General features: G+C 42.1%; 1 long non-coding RNA gene across 27 annotated transcripts in view; it reads left to right on the plus strand.

Annotated features, from left to right (window-relative positions):
* LOC308595157 overlaps positions 1-20,800 on the plus strand; it is a 231,853-nt gene that overhangs the window by 143,139 nt on the left and 67,914 nt on the right. For 2 of the 27 annotated variants that reach the window (XR_014011804.1, XR_014011805.1), the window contains one exon: positions 1,002-1,451. The exons of the other annotated variants lie outside the window; for them this stretch is intronic. This is a non-coding gene — a long non-coding RNA (uncharacterized lncRNA). Of the gene's footprint in view, positions 1-1,001; positions 1,452-20,800 lie in introns of those variants that run through there. 27 annotated transcript variants of the gene reach the window in all.

Here is a 20,800-nt window from a genome sequence, read left to right on the forward strand (position 1 = left end):
TACAGATGCTATTTTAGTCCTTCTTTTTACAGATGCTAATTTCTTCCATGATGTTCCTTTCCATTTGGGCAGGGGCTGTGTCATGGTCATGGGAAGGCTTTTTGAATACAGCAGTTCCAAAGCCAGTCCAAATCCACTCAGGAAGACCCCCATTCATAGAACCAAAGACAGGAGCTCTGTTGTTCAGTGCTCACTTTTACTAAAGATATTGTTTGCCTTGAGACTGCAATACAAATATTTTGGGATACAATGCAATAGAATAAAGACTGCCTTTCCTACTACTGATGCAGGAAAATCTGTAAGCACGAGTTGAAGTGGCTGATCAAAATCTCGTTGCTTATACCAGTCACCATCCCTTCCTTGATTCTTCCTTTTTAACAGCAGTCAAAACTAGCGTGACAATGAAAACAAAACAAAAATAGAACATTGCATTTCTATAGATGAGAACTCTCCAACAATCACTTCCTAATAATTTCATCATAAAATTTATGGCAGGAGCTTCAGGTCATAGATGGCATTAATGAAATAAGATAACCTTAATTACCCAAGTGATAATTAGTAATTTGGAGAAGATAATGAGGGTGCCAGTAGGGATAGGAATAACAGAGGCTTTATGTGTATGTGCAGGAGAGAGAGAATTGATGTACCTGAATGTATGTTTTTGTGTGGCAGAGAAATGTGATGCTTTGGATGACAACTTGACCATGGGTCATGTAGGCTGGTCTGATGGGACTTGGAGGGCACCAGGTTCGGAAAGACTGGACTAATCCATGGGGGGGGGAGGAGACAAAACCAATGGCTCAGAAGCAAAATCGTCTAGTGGAAATAATGAGGAGGATTTTTAAAAAGAAGGAAAATGAAAATGAAAAGAAAAGAAAAGAAAAGAAAATTCACACAATTTGAGTAAGTTTAGAGGAGGAATTCGGTGTCACTGAGATTCCCAGTTTCTACCCAACATCACGGTCATCAATAGTATTTGACTCCACTGTGTTTTCTCCTAGGACTTGGAATAATGAATTGTGCAGATCAACATAAAAGCATATTTAAAGAGATATAGAAAGCATTTCTCGATCATTTCTATACCGGGATTTTGTTATCCTCCAATCAGTCACTTGCTAGAAATGGGTGCTCATTTAAGGAAAACCAATTCCCCTTGTTTTTCTGAAGCCAGAAGCAAATATTTGTGCTCAGACACAAATCAAGATACGCATGGAGGGTCTCTTGATTTCCTCCTTAACGTCTGAAGAGCCACTTGATTGAAGCTCTGTGCTTTGCAATGCTATTGGGGACATTTTACTTTTGGGCTCGAGATACCCAAACTGTTAGTTGTTAAAGTTTTTAACCAGCTGTCTTTTTGAAGATAGGTCAAGACTTTTATTTTCCAAGGAGCATTTGAAATAAGTTAATTTTGCTCCTGTTTGTTTTCTGTACTGACTATTTTCATTGTTTCAATTGGCCATATGTATTTTTTAAAATATTTTTTAATGTCCAGAGCTTTATAAAGTTTTATGAAAAGTGGTATAGTATACTAAATTTTTAAAACGAACATGTTAGCTAAAAATATAACTGAAAAACAGCACAACCCTATAGGTGTCTACTAAAAATAAGCCCCATTGAGTTCAATAGGGTTTATTCTCAGGAAATTGCATGTAGGATTTTATTCCAGATAGCTCAGTTGGTTAGAGCGTGGTGCTGATAATGCAAAGGTTGCAGGTTCGATTCCCTTGTGGGATAGCTGCATATTCCTGCATTGCAGGTTGGACTAGATGATCCTCAGGGTCCCTTCCAATTCTTCAGTTCTATGATTCTGTGATCCTTAGGCCCCCTTATTGGGGAGCAAGCCCTATGGAACTCAACGGGAGTGATGTTTGAGCATGAATGTATAGTAGAGATGGGGAACTTGTGGTCCTCCATATGATATTGGGCTACAATTTCTATTAGCTCAATTATTCCCAGCCAGCACAGCCAATGATCATGGATGTAATAGTCCAGCTATGTTGCCTATCCCTGATGTGAAGGATTGGCCTGCAGTTCTATCCTATTTTTCTCCTACAACCATTGAATGCTAGAGACTATTCGGTGAAGGAAATAAACTATCATACTACATGCTAATTTGTTTTTTTCTTGATTGGGGTGGAATCTACACACATATAAAAAAAAGTTGTGAAAATGCTTTAAAAATGTTTTGAAAAACACATTGAATTTGGCATAGCTCACTGTCGCCACCTCGCGTCACATTTGTACATTGCACTTTACAACACACTTAAAACGTTTTATTGGCAGCTGGGTAGCGGAGTCCCAGGAGTTATAGGTGCTTTAATGCTCCCACAGGAGGCAATGATGGCCACCAACTTTGATGGTTTTGAAAGAGGATTGGATAAATTCATGGGGGATAAGGCTATCAACGGCTACCAGCTGTGATGGCTGTGTTCTACCTCCTCTGCCAGAGGCAAACCAGTTGCTTGGAAGTGCAGGTGGGCAGAATGCTTCCCATAGACATCTGGTAAGCCACTGTGAGAACGGGATGCTGGACTCGATGGGCCGCTGACCTGATCCAGCAGGCTTGTCTTACGTTCTTCATGGGTATCATGTCTTTGTTTGTTTCTGTGATGTAGAAAATGAAGCCAGGGGACCCAAGGAGCAGTGTTGTGTTCCATTCTGAAGTTCTAGAACAGGAGAGTCAGAAAGGAACCAACAAAGTATTGCGCCAAATTACTTGGCCAAAACAAAGCATCCTGCACCTTCAGAACAACTGGCTCAGAGTAGAAAGAGTCACTATTCCCCTCCCTCAGATTACTCTGTCAGGGATTTTTAGGGTTGATGTAGAGGCTTGCTACCCTAATAGGCTACAATAAAATGTATGAGTTTATGCTTCAGAACCTTTTTTCAGGTACGTAATGAAATACAGGTGTGTAACAGCAACCCAGGTGATTAGGAAGCAGAAGGAATATGCCTAGCTTTCTGCCAATATCTGAAGTATCATCTTCCAGACCCAGACCCACCTCCAGGTATTGAGAAAGCAATTGGGCTCTCTACATGGGATCCTGGCACACAGACACAGCAGTTATCTCTTCCTCCTCCCTCAGCCGCCACTGCTAAGTGTCACTACATCAGCTGTGGTGCACCCTAAAGCATGGGTGGAGAAGACTTGGGCCCAAATGTGGTCCTTCAAGAGCCAGCATGGTGTAGTGATTAAGAGCGGTGGATTCGTAATCTGGTGAACCGGGTTCGCTTCCCCGCTCCTCCACATGCAGCTGCTGGGTGACCTTGGGCCAGTCATACTTCTCTGACGTCTCTCAGCCTCACTCACCTCACAGAGTGTTTGTTGTGGGGGAGGAAGGGAAAGGAGATTGTTAGCCGCTTTGAGACTCCGTAAGGGGAGCGAAAGGCGGGATATCAAGTCCGAACTCCTCCTCCTCCTCCTCCTCCTCCTCCTCCTCCTCCTCCTCCTCCTCCTTCCTCAGAATTCTCTATTGGCAGCCACAGAACCTGTTTTGTGCCCTCCTTGAGTGTTTTTGCATGGCTGGAGTGCATCTGTTTCATCATTGTCAGCGTCGTCTTATTTGTATGCTGCCTTTCCATAGTTCAAACTAGGCTCAAGGCGGCTTACAACATGACAAGATTTACATAATTACAAACATAGCACAAGTCATAAACAATAAATAAAACACACCAAAACGTGCACAATCAAATGGAAATAATTTCCACGTAAATCATAAAATCTAAGAGTAAAGATACAACAATAATATCAATAACAGCAACAAGCTCTCTCAACCCCCCATAAACAATACTCCAGCCCAAGAATCTGTTCACTGTTTTTGTAACTGCCTGAATGGAGGAAGGAGGGGTATAGGAATGTGTGTTCTGCTTTGGCTCTGTCCAGCCCTGGCATGTGGCCCCCAGAAGCTTGCTCCCATCACTGCCCTATAGCCACTCTGGGGCCCCCAGCATTTGCCCATGTATACTGCATGTTGGTACCACACACCTCCCTCAATTAGATACAGATATTTTTTTTGGCCATTTTATAGTGCCCATTTCCCTACTCGTTAGCTTTCGGGTAAAGAAAAGACTGAAAGCATTTGTTACCAACTGCACATGTTTATATGAAATTCATTGCAATGGGACAACAAATGATATTACTTTTATGTAAAAGAACATTCTAATAATCTTTTTAAAAGTTCATTTTCCTTTTGTGTTATCGGATGTTTGTTAATCAGTGAACACTGATGCTCCAGGGTTTGTTCGTCACCTCTGTATTGTTCCCCACTTAATATATGTTTGATCTTTTCTCTATAGCTTTGTTCCTTGTTTTCCCCCACTCTTCTTGAGAGATCGGAGGCTTTTAATATCTTGAATTATTAATTTTTTAAGCTCAAAAACAACATCTATCGTCACAGTCCATTGTGGTAAGTAATTGCGCTTTCTCATATTGCCAATTTAATTCGGGGAACATTTCTTTTCTTTTCTTTATCTATAGCACATCTCCGTTGTGTCATCTGTTGTTGTCTTTGCCCTCACTACTCCCTTGTAATCGCGTGTCTTTTTTTTAATGTCTCCCAATCATTATGCAGATTTTACATACAACCATGCTTTTCTTAAATTAAGCATTCCCATTTCAAACCACATACTTTTATTTTTCTATTTTCCACATTTCTTAAAAAACAACAACTTTTATACAGATTTCATCAGGGTCACGCAAAACCTGTGTGAACTAACCACCTCTTAGAGAGAGAGAAGCCTCACACCAAGCTTGAGAGTTCTCTCCCACTTGAAGTTTTTTTTTTAAAAAAGTGGCTGCCATTTGTTTATAAATTAATAGAGGAAATAGGAGCACAATCCTCCCCAGTTTTAATGGATGGGAGGGAATTGGGTGCTTTCCACTTGCTTTGCATGCAGATCTTCCCAAGTTCAGTTGCCAGCATCTGCAGGTAAGGTGGGGAAATAATCCTCTCTACAAGTCTGGGAAGCTGCTGCCAGTCAGTGTAGACATCACTGAACTAGATGAAGAAGAAGAAGAAGAAGAAGAAGAAGAAGAAGAAGAAGAAGAAGAAGAAGAAGAGGAGTTTGGATTTGATATCCCGCTTTATCACTACCCGAAGGAGTCTCAAAGTGGCTAACATTCTCCTTTCCCTTCCTCCCCCACAACAAACACTCTGTGAGGTGAGTGGGGCTGAGAGACTTCAGAGAAGTGTGTCTAGCCCAAGGTCACCCAGCAGCTGCATGTGGAGGAGCGGAGATGCGAACCCGGTTCCCCAGATTACGAGTCTTAACCACTACACCACACTGGCTCTGGGCCAATGGTCCGAATCAGTGTGAGCAGTTTCCAGTGGCCTTCATTCCAAACCCACCTAGGGTCTATGCTGGCACTCATGAAACCGTTCGCCGCTTAGAGATTGGCGTGCACATCACACTGGGAAACTCGAGGTTCCGTGATTATTTCAGAAGACGATCAGCATGCCAGCATTTCAGAATTGGCTTTTTATGTCTTAAAATTATAGGCTTCCCTATATCAACTTGATTTCAGGGAGACTTACGACCGCATAAAGACACCATGAAAACAAATGCATTCACTAAGACTGCAATAAAACAGCAGGCTGTGGGATTCAGTTAAAAGCAACCAACATCTCTCAATGCCTGGGTTAAAAAATAAATAAAGATCCCTTTACCTAGCACCTATGTGCTAACAAAGAAGGCAAAGGACATGTCTGCTTCAGGGAGGGAATTGCACAAGTGGGGGGTGTGGCGTAGATGAAAATACCAACACTTGCCTCAAGAAGACACGGGGATATTTTTGTGTATTTTTTAAATCCACCTTTCCCCAGCTGATCACCACCTACCAACCACTATTTACAAATTGCTGAAAACTCATCTCTGCCCCACTGCACCCAGTCTGGTGCTGTCAGGGAGGATATTGGGGTAGAAGTCAAGGTCCCCATTCAGAAAAATGACCAGGAGAGCCTGCAAGCGCAGCAAGGCTGGCTTATCACATTTCTCTCTCTCTCTCTCTCGCTCTCTCTCTCTCTCTCTCTCTCTCTCTCTCTCTCTCTCTCTCTCTTTCTCTCTCTCTCTCTCTCTCTCATTTTTATTTGATTTTACAAACATAAATTTATAACAATCCAATTGTTTATTCCAAATCTCGAGACTTCACCCCATGGGTCCTATTGTCAACATTTACAACTGCATATTATTCCATAATCTATATTTTGTATCCATTCTTATTTTCCACAGTATTTGTTACATTGCAAGTGAGGTTAAAATCCTGCTAATGTTTTCATCTGCTTGCAGTGGTCTCTTAAATAAATTATAATTTTTTCTCATTCTTTTTTAAAATAATTGTCCTCTTGGTTCCTGAGCTTTTCCAGTCAACTTTACCATTTTGGCATAGTCCATCATCTTAGTTTGCCATTCCTCTCTGTTAGGGACTTTGTCTTCTTTCCATCTCTGGGCTAGTAGCATCCGAGCAGCTGTTGTCACATACATAAAAAGTCTTTTCTGCTCCTTCGGAATGTCGGTACCTATGATTCCTAATAGAAAAGCTTCTGGATTTTTAACAAAAGTTATTTAAAGCATTTTTTTCATTTCATCATATATCATCTCCCAGAAAGCTTTTATTACCTTACACAACCACCACATATGATAAAAGGTACCTTCCTTTTCTTTACATTTCCAGCAGGTATTTGTACTTGTTCTATACATTTTTGCTAAAGGGACCCCTGACCATTAGGTCCAGTTGTGGCTGACTCTGGGGTTGCAGCACTCTTCTCGCTTTATTGGCCAAGGGAGCCGGCGTACAGTTTCTGGGTCATGTGGCCAGCATGACTAAGCCGCTTCTGGCAAACCAGAGCAGCGCACGTAAATGCCATTTACCTTCCCGCTGGAGCGGCACCTATTTATCTACTTGCACTTTGATGTGCATTCGAACTGCTAGGTTGGCAGGAGCAGGGACCGAGCAACGGGAGCTCACCCTATCACGGGGATTCGAACCGCCGACCTTCTGATTGGCATGTCCTAGGCTCTGTGGTTTAACCCACAGCACCACCAGTGTTGCTAACTTAAAGGTAAAAGGTACCCCTGCCCGTACGGGCCAGTCTTGACAGACTCTAGGTTTGTGCGCCCATCTCACTGAAGAGGCCGGGGGCCAGCGCTGTCCGGAGAAACTTCTGGGTCACGTGGCCAGTGTGACATCGCTGCTCTGGCGAGCCAGAGCCACACACGGAAATGCCGTATACCTTCCCGCTAGTAAGCGGTCCCTATTTATCTACTTGCACCCGGGGGTGCTTTCGAACTGCTAGGTTGGCAGGCGCTGGGACCGAGCAACGGGAGCGCACCCCGCCGCAGGGATTCGAACCACCGACCTTTTGATCAGCAAGCCCTAGGCGCTGAGGCTTTTACCCACAGCGCCACCCGTGTCCCTATTTGTCCCTATTAAGTTGCTAAATTACTAGGGGTCAAATACCACCAGTGGCTTATCACATTTTTCCCATCTGAAGTAGGGGTAGGGATCCCCCCCCCAGTCTAAAGGTCCTATTCCATTGTGCTTAACTTTCTAGGTTTAGCAGCTAGCGGGGCCAGAGGCAAAAGTGGGTGGGACCACACGAAGGTCTGAGGTTTTAAAAAGAAAAAGATGGAGGTGGTACCCTACTCAATTGCTCCCTAGACAATAAATCTACTCCCACATTCTAGGTTTCTGGTCAACTGAGTATAAAATCACTGAAGCAGCTGACATGAACTAGGACCTTGTTTTAAAATTGTATGTAATTAAATTGTATTAATGCTTAATATAATAAGATACATTTCTAATAAGCTTCCTGTGTTTAAGTTCTAGATATTTCCCTACAATAAAACATTTCTGGCCACAGGTTTGAGCCCAAGTGAAATTAATCAATACCAGATGCTTGCACTACGATTCTTTGGTACATGTGCACTGCCTGGGAAGTAACTTAAAAGTGATATTTACAAATCTTCTCCCTTATCACATAGGGCCTGTGCCACATTCAAAAAGAGCAAAACCGCTTTGCCAAATCATACATTGTGTTTTTTTAACCATCTAATGCACATGGCCAGCAGGGTAAGGTTTCAAGTGGAGAGAAAAGAACCAAACATGAATACAAAACACACAATAAAAGGCTTTTATATGGTATCCAAGAGCAAAAGGTGTAGGCAGGGAAGGGAAATGACATACATACCAGAGGTAGGGAAATCAATGATTAAAATGCTAATTAGTGACACTAGATGACACGAGCAACACATGAATATTCAAAGCGATACAAAACAGTATCCAAAGGCACCAGCCACGAATCCAAAATAGTGATTAACAGCCACTCTTCAAAAAGTCAGTGCTGAATTGTTTTCCCTTTTTTTTTGCCCTAAAGTGGCAATTAACAACCATTAATAAATCAGGAATGAAAGTCCTGAATTGTGTTTTGCAGCATTTTCCCTCTTGTCAAAGAGCAAAAGTTCCTTTGAAATTGAGGTTGTTTCAGTTTCTGTATAGAATGGATCGACTAAAACTGTTACAGGTGGCTGGTTTCTATTTTATTTTAAATAACTTGATTATCATTTAAATACAGAAGCAGGGCCATCTTACCCATAGGCTCTAGGGGTGTGGGGCACCTGGGTGCCGGGCTCTCAGGGGCGCCAGGCCAAGAGTCCGGGGCCCGAGAATTGAGTCTGGGGAAGAGCCCGTCTATCTGCGCTGCGAGTTCGGGGGCAACCAAGCCAGTGAGACACTGAGGAGGCCGGCTGGCTCCGCCCTCCCGCATGACTGGGACTGGCCTACCCGGGGAGGGGCGCACAGGCAGATCTTTGCAGCCCAGCGCCACATATGCTTAAGACAGCCCTGTACAGACAGCCCTGTACAGAAGGTGACATCCAGTGGTATCTCTCCGCCAGCAGAACAGACTCATCATGCCACCACAAAGCCTTTTCTAGAGGCTGAGGGATCTTTCAGAGCAGATTGGGTAGGCATGAAACCTGCAGGAAAGGAAGAGAGGATGTTGTACAGATTCAGCCAAAGTGAATCACCTTGAGGTCCTTGAATCTTAATTGCTGTGAGCTGTTCATATCCTAAACCAGGCTTCCTCACCCTTGGCCCTCCAGATGTTTTGAGAATACAATTCCCATCATCCCTGACCACTGGTCCTGCTAGCTAGGGATCATGGGAGTTGTAGGCCAAAAACATCTGGAGGGCTGAGGTTGAGGAAGCCTTTACTAAACTCTCTCACTGAAATAAACGGCACTTCGAGTGTTTATTTTCACTAAGTTCACAGCTATTGTGAAGACCACAATTATACAGGGAAGAAACTTCCCCCATTGCTATGGTAATACATGAATCAGCCATCCTATAGAGGAAAGGAGGTTGTAGTGCTGTAAGGTTATGATAAAGGAGCATGAGATGATCTTGCAACAACTTTACACCAAATCTTTGGTTTTCTGTCTCTTGCTTGTCAGTTAACTCTCATACGTTACCTGGATGACCATGAGGCACTACAAATCACATAGTTAAATGGTATATCCAGACCTCACTGGAGAATTTGCTCCAATCTGGACATGGTTTAATAAAGCGTTTACTATTAAAGCAATAATGAGTTTCTTGGGAACATCAACTCAATGTTTTTATGGCCATCAAAAAGCTAAATAGACGATTAGGAACAGTGATGATATGAACATATATTCAGAAGTAGCATTACAATGTGCATATAGGAGTGTAAATGAGAACCTTGGGAACAACTGTAAGCTCCTTATTATATTCCCAATCTTTAACTGTTTTAATCAAGTGTTTCATTTGCATGTGCTTTTATGTTCATTATGTGGTTTGGAAAATCATGGCAAGTTTTCCATTTTTTGAAAATGGACTTTTCTTTTTTTTCTTTTTTAGTGAACTATTGTTTTTTATTTTTTTTTTAAAAATATTTATTAAAGTTTCACAGACAATAAAAAATTCCAAAATTTAAACATAAGAAAAACTACAAAAATATAGAAATACAAAAACAAAACACATAAGAATTACACAATAGAAAACAGTTAACAAAAGAAGGGGGGGGGGGAGAAAGAATAAGAGCAAAAAGAAAAACCCAAAAACAAAACAGAAAATAGATTAGTATTTTCAAATCTTATACTTCGTTCACTAGTTTCTTGACCTCCTCACACCTCCCATTTTGTATTCAAGTTCAGATATTAAATTCAGCAAATCCTTACCCTCTAACATTTATCCTCACTCAAGATATTAACCTATTATAAATATCAATTTTCCAATTATCAATCCCTATTTACATTTCCTTAGAAATCTTTTTACCAATACCACTTATTTTCCATCAGACATCGTTTTAACATTCCTTAATTTTACAGTGCTTCTGCAAGTAGTCCTTTAATTTCTTCCAGTCTTCCTCCACCGACTCTTCTGCCTGGTCACAAATTCTGCCAGTCATTTCTGCCAATTCCATGTAGTCCATCACTTTCATCTGCCATTCTTCCAGTGTGGGTAACTCCTGTGTCTTCCGAAAATGGACTTTTAAGACAAAAACATCAGTACATAAATAAATTCAAAAGTAAATAATTTTTTTATTTTTTTTACAGCAAGGGATAATAATGTAAGACTTAAAATGAAATAGACATCTATTATCACTGGTTAAACTATAAGAATCCAAAGGTATGTGTGGTGATATTCAGGTCTTAATGCAAAAGAACCGCTGATTTATTTCGCTTAAAATGCTTATATAGTATCAAAAGGTCTCCATGATATCAGCAATAGATTTGCATTGAAAACATTCCAGCATTTCAATATTCCTGCTTTGGGACATAAACTAAATATTGGCTATATAAACTTTTGTGTAATAAGGAAATCACGCAGTATGAAAGATCCATTAAAAAGAAATGACTTTCTTAAAGAATCCATCCCTCATTCTTGGCCGTGGAAGGAAACCGGGCAGAATATTTAGCTGGAACCTCCTTAGGTCAATTTCTTGCTTTAATATTAACCTGCAGCTGCAAACGTGTGTTATTACAGAAATGAAGTAATGGAAAATCATCCTGATGTGAAAGCATATTAGAAACCACAAATGAATAGGCTTCGGGCACTTGCATAGCATTGTTGTGTGCAACTGGGGGAAGAAAAAAATACTGGCAACAGTTCGGTTTCTGAGTGGTTCATAAGATAGCTTGGATTTTTTTGGGATCCATTTGACCATATTTATCTGGAAGTGCTTCACTCATTGTTGCAGGTGGAAACTTTTGCCACCAAACCATGACTCACAAAAATATCTGTCGCCATGTGGAATATATTCCCCAGGATAAGATAAATAGAGCAATTCAACTAAGGAAGATCTTAAGTCTAGCTCACCTCTCTTCTAATCTAACTATTGCTGAGTACTCAATACAGTGGTACCTCGGGTTACATACGCTTCAGGTTACATACACTTCAGGTTACAGACTCTGTTAACCCAGAAATATTACCTCGGGTTAAGAACTTTGCTTCAGGATGAGAATAGAAATCGTGCTCTGGTGGTGCATCAGCAGCAGGAAGCCCCATTAGCTAAAGTGGTGCTTCAGGTTAAGAACAGTTTCAGGTTAAGTACGGACCTCCGGAAAGAATTAAGTACTTAACCTGAGGTACCACTGTACTGTGAAGCAACCTTGCCCAACCTGGTCCCATTCAGATGTTTTGGATTACCAGGATTGACTGTGGTAAAGAAAGTGAAATATTTGGGGATTAACATGACAGCCAAAAATGGGAACTTATTTAAAGACAACTATGAAAAATGCTGGGTCGAAGTGAAAAAAGATTTAGAAATCTGGTCAAACTTGAAGCTTTCACTGCTGGGTCGTATTGCTGTGATAAAGATGAATGTATTGCCAAGAATGTTGTTTCTGTTTCAAACATTGCAAATTGTGGACAAAATGGATTGCTTCAAGAAGTGGCAGAGAGATATCTCTAGATTTGTCTGGCAGGGCAAGAAGCCCAGAATAAAATTTAAGATATTAACAGATGCGAAGGAAAGGGGTGGATTTGCCCTGCCAGACCTTAAACTTTACTATGAATCAGCAGCCTTTTGCTGGTTGAAAGAATGGCTACTTCTTGAAAACACAAACATTTTAGACTTAGAAGGTTTTAACAATGTATTTGGATGGCATGCATATTTATGGTATGATAAGGTCAAAGCACATAAAGCATTCAAAAACCATATTGTCAGGAAAGCATTGTTTAATGTCTGGGTAAGATATAAAGACTTATTGGAAAATAAAACCCCAAGGTGGTTGTCACCAATGGAAGCAAAAGCTCAGAAAAGGCTCAATATGGAGACCAAATGGCCGACATATTGGGAAATTTTGGAACAAGAAGGAGACAAATTAAAATTGCAGAGTTTCGAAAAATTAAAAAACAAAGTGAGAGATTGGCTTCATTATTATCAGATAATGGAGGCATATAATTTGGACAAGAAAATCGGCTTCCAGGTGGAAAAGTCAAAATTAGAAACAGAACTGTTAGAACCCAAAACTAAGAATCTGTCAAGAATGTATAACTTCCTGTTGAAATGGAATACTCAGGATGAAACGGTGAAATCTGCTATGATTAAATGGGCACAAGATGTTGGACATAATATTATGTTTGCTGACTGGGAACAGTTATGGACCACAGGTATGAAGTTTACGGCATGTAATGACTTAAGAGAGAATATTATGAAAATGATATACAGGTGGTACATGACCCCAGTCAAGCTTGCAAAAATCTATCATTTGCCCGATAACAAATGTTGGAAATGTAAAGAAACAGAAGGTACATTCTTTCACCTTTGGTGGACGTGCCCAAAGATTAAGGCTTTCTGGGAAATGATATATAATGAACTGAAAAAGGTATTTAAATATACCTTCCTGAAGAAACCAGAGGCCTTTCTCCTGGCCATTGTCGGCCAATTGGTGCCAAAGAAGGATAGAACTTTTTTAATGTATGCTACAACAGCAGCAAGAATACTCATTGCAAAGTATTGGAAGACACAAGATTTACCCACTCTGGAAGAATGGCAGATGAAGGTGATTGACTACATGGAATTGGCAGAAATGACTGGCAGAATACGAGACCAGGGAGAAGAGTTGGTGAAAGAAGACTGGAAGAAATTTAAAGACTATTTACAGAAATATTGTAAAATTAATGAATGTTAGAAGGATGTTGGATAGAAACTAAGGGGTTTCCAGCTGTAATGCTTTAGGAGATACGAAAAAAAAGGTTTATAAATGGGTAAAAGCTTAATGGTAAGGATTTGCTGAACTAACAAATTGAAGTGGAATACAAAGAAGGGAGATATGAGGAGGTCTGGGGAAATAAGCGTAAGGGAGATATGTTATGGAAAATTATTTGTTTTTTAACTGTTTTTATGTTGTATTTTGTATTTTGTTTCCTTTTATTTTTATTTTCATTGTTATATTTTAAAATTTTTAATAAATATCTTTTGAAAAAAGATATGAGTCCTAGCCAGCAAGGCTGGCGGTGCGAAGGAAAAGGCAAGTTGGGGTGCCAAGCCTCTTGAGGGAATCAAGTCAGGGAATGCTGCAGTAAAGAATGCACCATGCAAACTGGATGCAAGTTCTAGTGGTTTTCTGCAGCATTCCCTGACTTGACTTCCTTGACCCTAAAACGGTATGACCAAAAGCATGGATTTTGGTGCAGAAATGGACCTATGCTGGATGGGGAAGACCTGGAAGGTGAAGACCTGATTAAAATGTACTTTTTCTGACATAGTGCCATCATCAGCTAGGGTTATTGCCATCTCTAAATCTACAAGGTGGATCACTTGTTTGATAATTATTGCCCCAAGTTTGATATTCCAATGCAAGACAAAAATTTAAACAGCTCTTTTTCCTCATCCCCTGAACATCCATATATATGTGTTGATTTTCAGGGTCTCGTGTCAAATGGCCTGGAAATTCTAAGGTTCAAAGAAACCAAAGAGTACCACAATTATATCGCTCCATACTGTAGGCAGGGGATTACATGCTCAAATGCTTCCCACCATACAAATATAACCCATAGATCTGAGATGGAGAACCAGTGGCCCTTGAGATGATACCCAGCTCTACCTCTCTTTTAAATCAGAACCAGTGAAGGAGGTGAAGGTCCTGTGTGAGTGTCTGGAGGCGGTTGGAGGATGGATGGCAGCTAACAGATTGAGGTTGAATCCTGACAAGACAGAAGTACTGTTTTTGGGGGACAGGAGGCGGGCAGGTGTGGAGGATTCCCTGGTCCTGAATGGGGTAACTGTGCCCCTGAAGGACCAGGTGCGCAGCCTGGGAGCCATTTTGGACTCACAGCTGTCCATGGAGGCGCAGGTCAAATCTGTGTCCAGGGCAGCTGTTTACCAGCTCCATCTGGTACGCAGGCTGAGACCCTATCTGCCTGCGGACTGTCTCGCCAGAGTGGTGCATGCTCTGGTTATCTCCCGCTTGGACTACTGCAATGCGCTCTACGTGGGGCTACCTTTGAAGGTGACTTGGAAACTACAACTAATCCAGAATGCGGCAGCTAGACTGGTGACTGGGGGCGGCCGCCGAGACCATATAACACCAGTCTTGAAAGACCTACATTGGCTCCCAGTACGTTTCCAAGCACAATTCAAAGTGTTGGTGCTGACCTTTAAAGCCCTAAACGGCCTCGGTCCAGTATACCTGAAGGAGCGTCTCCACCCCCATCGTTCTGCCCGGACGTTGAGGTCCAGCGCTGAGGGCCTTCTGGCGGTTCCCTCATTGCGAGAAGCAAAGCTACAGGGAACCAGGCAGAGGACCTTCTCGGTAGTGGCGCCCGCCCTATGGAACGCCCTCCCACAAGATGTCAAAGCAATAAACAACTACCTGACATTCAGAAGACATCTTAAGGCAGCCCTGTTCAGGGAAGTTTTTAACGTGTGATATTTTAGTGTATTTTTTGTTTCTATGGAAGCCGCCCAGAGTGGCTGGGTAGGCCCAGCCAGATGGGCGGGGTATAAATAAATTATTATTATTATTATTATTATTATTATTATTATTATTATTATTATTATTATTATGCTATTGGACTCCAGCTCCCATCATTCTCAGCCCATCTGTCCAATGGCCAGGGATGAAAAGAGTTGTAGTTCAACATCGCCTAGGAAGCCATTGGTTCCCCATCTTTGTCATAAATAAAACAGCCTACCAGGGTGAAATATACTCGGAGTCGAGAGTGGATTTCATGCTCTTTATTCAGCTCATAGTGGTGAAGAGGAATGGAAGTTCCCCCACAATATCTGCTTTATATACATTATTTACACAATGGGTTGCACGTGATTGGCTAATTCCGGGATCCTCCTGTAGGCCAATCAGGTTGTGGATTCACTTCCACCTGGAGCTGGATTGGGTGGTTCCTGCGGACCAATCATACTGCTGCATTGTTCTAGGACCAATCAGACTGCTGCATTTTGGATCCTATTCAATTCAGTACATAACACAGGGAAAGATTAATTTAGCCTCCTTGTCCCCTAACCTTGAGTTTTCTATGTGAATGGATTTTTTTTAATGAAGTAGAATTAATCACAAAATCTCCCATCTGCAACCTGAAGTGGTTCAGTCAAGGGATGGTTTTATTATGTAATCAGCTGTTTGTGTTAGACCAGGCCTAATGCTCAAGTTCCAATACAATCTGTGGTGAGTTTGGGAAACAGCTGTGACACAATACTCAGCGATCTTAACTCTAATCCCCACTAATATAGTTTAAGATTTTACACAGCCGTTTCTGCCCCCCCCCATCCGCATGGGCAGCTGGAACACATGGACATTTCACAGCACATGAGCTCTTGCATTGCAGACGTATCGTGAGAGGGTGATCTTCATGGGATTGCTGGAGGCACGTTGTAAAAAATAACCAACTGACAAGCAAAAGGCAAGCCTCTGAAACCTGAAAATGTTGAGTAAGCTGGTTACTGACTGGTGTAGAACAGCATAGCTCTTATGCACTGCTGATGAACCAGTGGCAATTTACTCCAGACGGCACTTCAACTCATAGAATTTTACTGATCTCTGGTTTGTCTAATGCAATTAGGTTAACAATCCATCATGGGACTATAAATAAGAGCTATGAATTTTCTACTTGCTTTAAATGGTACCTTTCAGGCAAATGCAACATTTTTTTTTAAAAAAGAAAAAAAATCCCTTATATTCTCTGACAGAAAGTCAGCGTGAGAATTAAGTATCAGCCTACACGCTTTAATGTTACCAAGAGTGATAGGGTAAGCCAAAAGACAGACTGTATTTAGCTAACAATGACTGGTGGGACTGATATAATTGAAAAGCGGAGGAAAGTAAAGTTTATAGGACTCACAAGTACTTCATAAGCAATTTATGGATATGTGTTTTGCCCTTTAAAAGTTCTCTTTATTAATTAAAGAAGGTTACTCATATCCAGACTGTGGATTCAGTCCACACCCCACTCAACTCAGTGTAAAATTTCCTTTCATTTGTGTGCACCAGCATTATACCTTGCACTTTGTGCTTGCGAAGGCTTTGATTTTGAGTGTGGGATTGGTACAGCCAGGTATTACTTAATGCCTGGCCAGGTATTAAATTCATCCCCTCTGAAGCAAGTAGGGATGTGGCAATTTAGGGGAGGTGAAGCTGCTTCCAGATGGGCTTCTGGCAGTCTGTATAGAATCAGAGTGAAGAGCTGATCAAAGAGAACAAGAGTTTGGATTTCATATCCTGCTTTATCACTACCTGAAGGAGTCTCAAAGCGGCTAACATTCTCCTTTCCCTTCCTCCCCTACAACAAACACTCTGTGAGGTGAGTGGGGCTGAGAGACTTCAGAGAAGTGTGACTAGCCCAAGGTCACCCAGCAGCTGCGTGTGGAGGAGCGGAGACGCGAACCCGGTTCCCCAGATTATGAGACTACCGCTCTTAACCACTACACCACACTGGAGAGACGTAGCAAAAAGCTGTGATGGGAGCAGACTTAAGCTACCTCTGCTCCATTTCACTGAAGAAGACAATCCCACTTATTGGTGTGGACCAGCACAGACAGGAGGAGAGCCATGAATCAAGTGTTTTGTACCGTATGGCAAAAAACACCTCTTTAAAGCATACCCTCCAACATTCTTCAGCTGAAAATTGGGACGTGGGTCTTTTGGTGCCTCACTGCCATGTGAGTCAGCTGGCCACCTCCCCTGCCGCAGCCCCTACCTGGCAGCTACTTGCTCTCTTCCCTTCTCCTTTTCTTCCTCTGCCTGTGCCTCACCTCACACCACCATGACAACGGCAGTGGCTTTGCTGGTGGCAGAGAGGGCCTGCAAGAGCACTGCACATGTCCATCTCCGCTTCTCCACCATGCACAATGGGGGCGGGGGGAGAGGTAGTTGGCTGCATGGGAAAAGCCTTCTAACCCCTGGATCCAGAAAGTGCTAAAATATAAGGCAGACTAGCTTCCTGATGGCGCTGCGGGTTAAACCACAGAGCCTAGGACTTGCTGATCAGAAGGTCGACGGTTCGAATTCCCGCGACGGGGTGAGCTCTCGTTGCTCGGTCCCTGCTCCTGCCAACCTAGCAGTTCGAAAGCACGTCAAAGTGCAAGTAGATAAATAGGTACCGCTCCGGCGGGAAGGTAAACAGCGTTTCCGTGCGCTGCTCTGGTTCGCCAGAAGTGGCTTAGTCATGCTGGCCACATGACCCGGAAGCTCCCTCAGCCAATAAAGTGAGATGAGCACCGCAACCCCAGAGTCAGCCACAAATGGACCTAATGGTCAGGGGTCCTAGCTTCCTGATGAGGTGATCACCTGGGTGATGGTCCATTAAGGAAATGAAAAGGAAAGGAAAGCTCTGTGTCAGATGGCAAATTGGTGGGCCAAATCCTTCAACTCTGAGATAGTTAGAAAGATGAAGCCACAGCTTAGCATTTGCAAGGACCAAAGGAAAAAGCAACAAACTGGGAAGAGAGTCAACGTTTCATGTCTGTTTAAATCAAGGCTGTAGCTAAAGGAGAAAGAAGACCCTTTTGGGGTGGTAATTCTGGGAACTCTTCCATTGCAAGCTCAGATTGTATATATGTGTACATAAAAACACCACAGTTTCTGCTGTGCCTCATTTCCAAAAGGCAGGGTCATCAGGTATGGAGGTGGGGACTGGCTTAGGGGAGACTAAGGCAAGGGGCAGTGCCCCAGTTGCCATAATGGACCAGCATCCACTGATTACACTGTCTATAAAAATACATGAAAGTATGAAAATTGCCCATAGCGATTTGAGGCTGTTATTTTGGACATCAGTAGAAAAAGAAATGATATGGAGTCCCACAAAACTGTAATAAATGTAACTAGGGGTGAGCAAGCAAGAGTGTCTTTCTTTCTTTCTTTCTTTCTTTCTTTCTTTCTTTCTTTCTTTCCATTTCAGAGCGATGTGAACATGTATAACATTTCTAATTTTCTAAAAGGAAAAAAAAAGTCTAATCAGCAAAGCATTTTAATCCAGTGCCTCTGACACCTTCATTCTTGTTCACAGCAAGACAGTCTCCAATTAGACAGTCTAATTAAACAGACTAATTAGCCTGAGCATTGAGAACAGATTTTACCGTTTTACTGTGTGCTTTTTTTTTTGCTGAATCACAAATTTCTTTTCATCCCTCTCACATCGTAAGATAAATGTATTACAGTGACGATCAGAAACGCCAGATATCAGTGAGAAATTTGATCAGAAAGAGGCCTCAGCTTATTTCGAGTTTTCCCTAAAAGATGCCAATCTAATGTAAAATCTCACATCCTATAATCTTCTATTCTGGCTTTATTCACAAAGAATAGTGAAATAGTAACACCCCCAACTGCAGAATCCAGTTTCATAGCTTGGACTACAACAATGGTTACATTTTCACACATGTGATCCTTAGCTAGTTTCTTCAGGAAGTATTGCCTTTATGCACTACTTGGGTTCATAGCTTGCTCACAGATGGTTTTCATTATTTTTAATTAATGGGAGCTCAAGCCCAGAATACTACTCAAACCAGGGTTTTATTGGCAGAACCATTCCCTACCCCTCACTGCTCTGTTTTCCAAACTCTGTTGTCTCACTAAGTTAGTGTTCCACTCTAACTTAATTCAGTTAGAGTGGAAGACTAACTTAATGATGAGACAACTAATCTCTGGATCAGATGAAACCTCTTCAATGTGACCCATATAGGTGGTGGGGACTATGAGTGTGCCTGCTACCCTCACCTAGCCAGAGCACCAGTCCCATCTCTGACATCACAGGACATGCATGTGGGACAGTCATGCTTCGTTATGACCCAAGTAGGCCCAGCATACATAGGTGATTAGCTGATTTCATCCAGGACACCAAACCACAAGAAATCAACCAATGTGTGTTAGATTTCAAATGTGCATTTGAATGTTACAGCTCAGAGATGTGGCCCATTTGCCAAGTAGCTAGAGAGGGCAGCTGGTACTATTGCTCCTCAGACTGAGTGAGGTATTGCCTGATCTACCTGGTGTGTGTGTGTGTGTGTGTGTGTGTGTGTGTGTGTGTGTGTGTATTTACAAATAAAGTGGTACCTCGGGTTACATACGCTTCAGGTTATAGTCTCCGTTAACCCAGAAATAGTACCTCGGGTTAAGAACTTTGCTTCAGGATGAGAACAGAAATCATGCTCTGGTGGCGCAGCAGCAGCAGGAGGCCCCATTAGCTAAAGTGGTGCTTCAGGTTAAGAACAGTTTCAGGTTAAGAACAGACCTGCAGAACGAATTAAGTTCTTAACCCGAGGTACCACTGCACTCATTTCCTGTAGCCTCCCCTGGCTTTATTGTGTGCTTCAACTCTCAGTGTCCAGATCTAGGCTGTAAGCTATTGAGGGCTGAGCTCTGTCTGTCGCTTACACTCCTCTGTAAAGGTCCGTGTACACTGCTAAGAATTGGGGGGGGGGGGGAAGCCCTGCTAGATTAAGCCAGCATCCAAATTTTCATAGGCCCCAGTTGGATGCTTCTAAGAGACCACAAGCAGAACTTGAAGGCAGTAACCATCTGATTCCCATTGCTGCTCTTCAGCAACTTGCATTCATACTCCCTCTGAATGTACTCTTCTGTATAAACCATGTATAGACTCTTCCTCCGCAAATTGGTTTAAAGCCCCTTTAAATCCATCTGAGCCAGTGTCCATCACTACATCTTGTGGCAGTGGAAGCCAGATGTGAATTATATGTAGTGTGAAGAAGTGCTCTCTCTTTCTTTTCTTTTCTTTTCACTGCCAATTATTTCCACAACATGCTTCCAGCCCATCTGATTGCATGATCCTGAGTTCTGACATTATGAGAGAGGAAGAAAAACTCTCTCCCCAACCCCCTGGTCCACTTTCTCTACACCCTGCATAATTTCTAAGGATACATGAGGAATCCATTGGAAACCAATCTTGATATGGATTTGTGGATTCCAACGCACTCAAGCTTTGCTGTATCAGATCACTTCTTGCAACGATTGCCTGCTTCTGTTTGAGCTGCTCATTTAGCATCTTTTTTACATTTGTTTTCTAGAAAGTCCAGGAATCGTACACTAAAAAGTAGTAAATAATGCATATGTTTTGTAATTTATGCGTAAAATTCCTTTGGGGATAACACATGGAAGATTCCACTGCTTAAGTGATCGCCTCAGTTTGGTCTTCCACTGTGATTAGTTCACCAATAACCCCTCATACTTGTCTCTGTGCAACATGACCTATTAAGCAATATCTGTAAAATATATACAGTTTTAAAGGGGCAGCAGGGTTGTGGTGGTGCCTTTTGCCAGTAGGGTCGTTGCTGTTCCAAGCTGAAAATGTTATTATCCCCCACATACT

This window comes from Podarcis bocagei, assembly GCF_964188305.1.
Source record: "Podarcis bocagei genome assembly, chromosome: 9".
NCBI classification, from domain to species: Eukaryota; Metazoa; Chordata; class Lepidosauria; order Squamata; family Lacertidae; genus Podarcis; species Podarcis bocagei.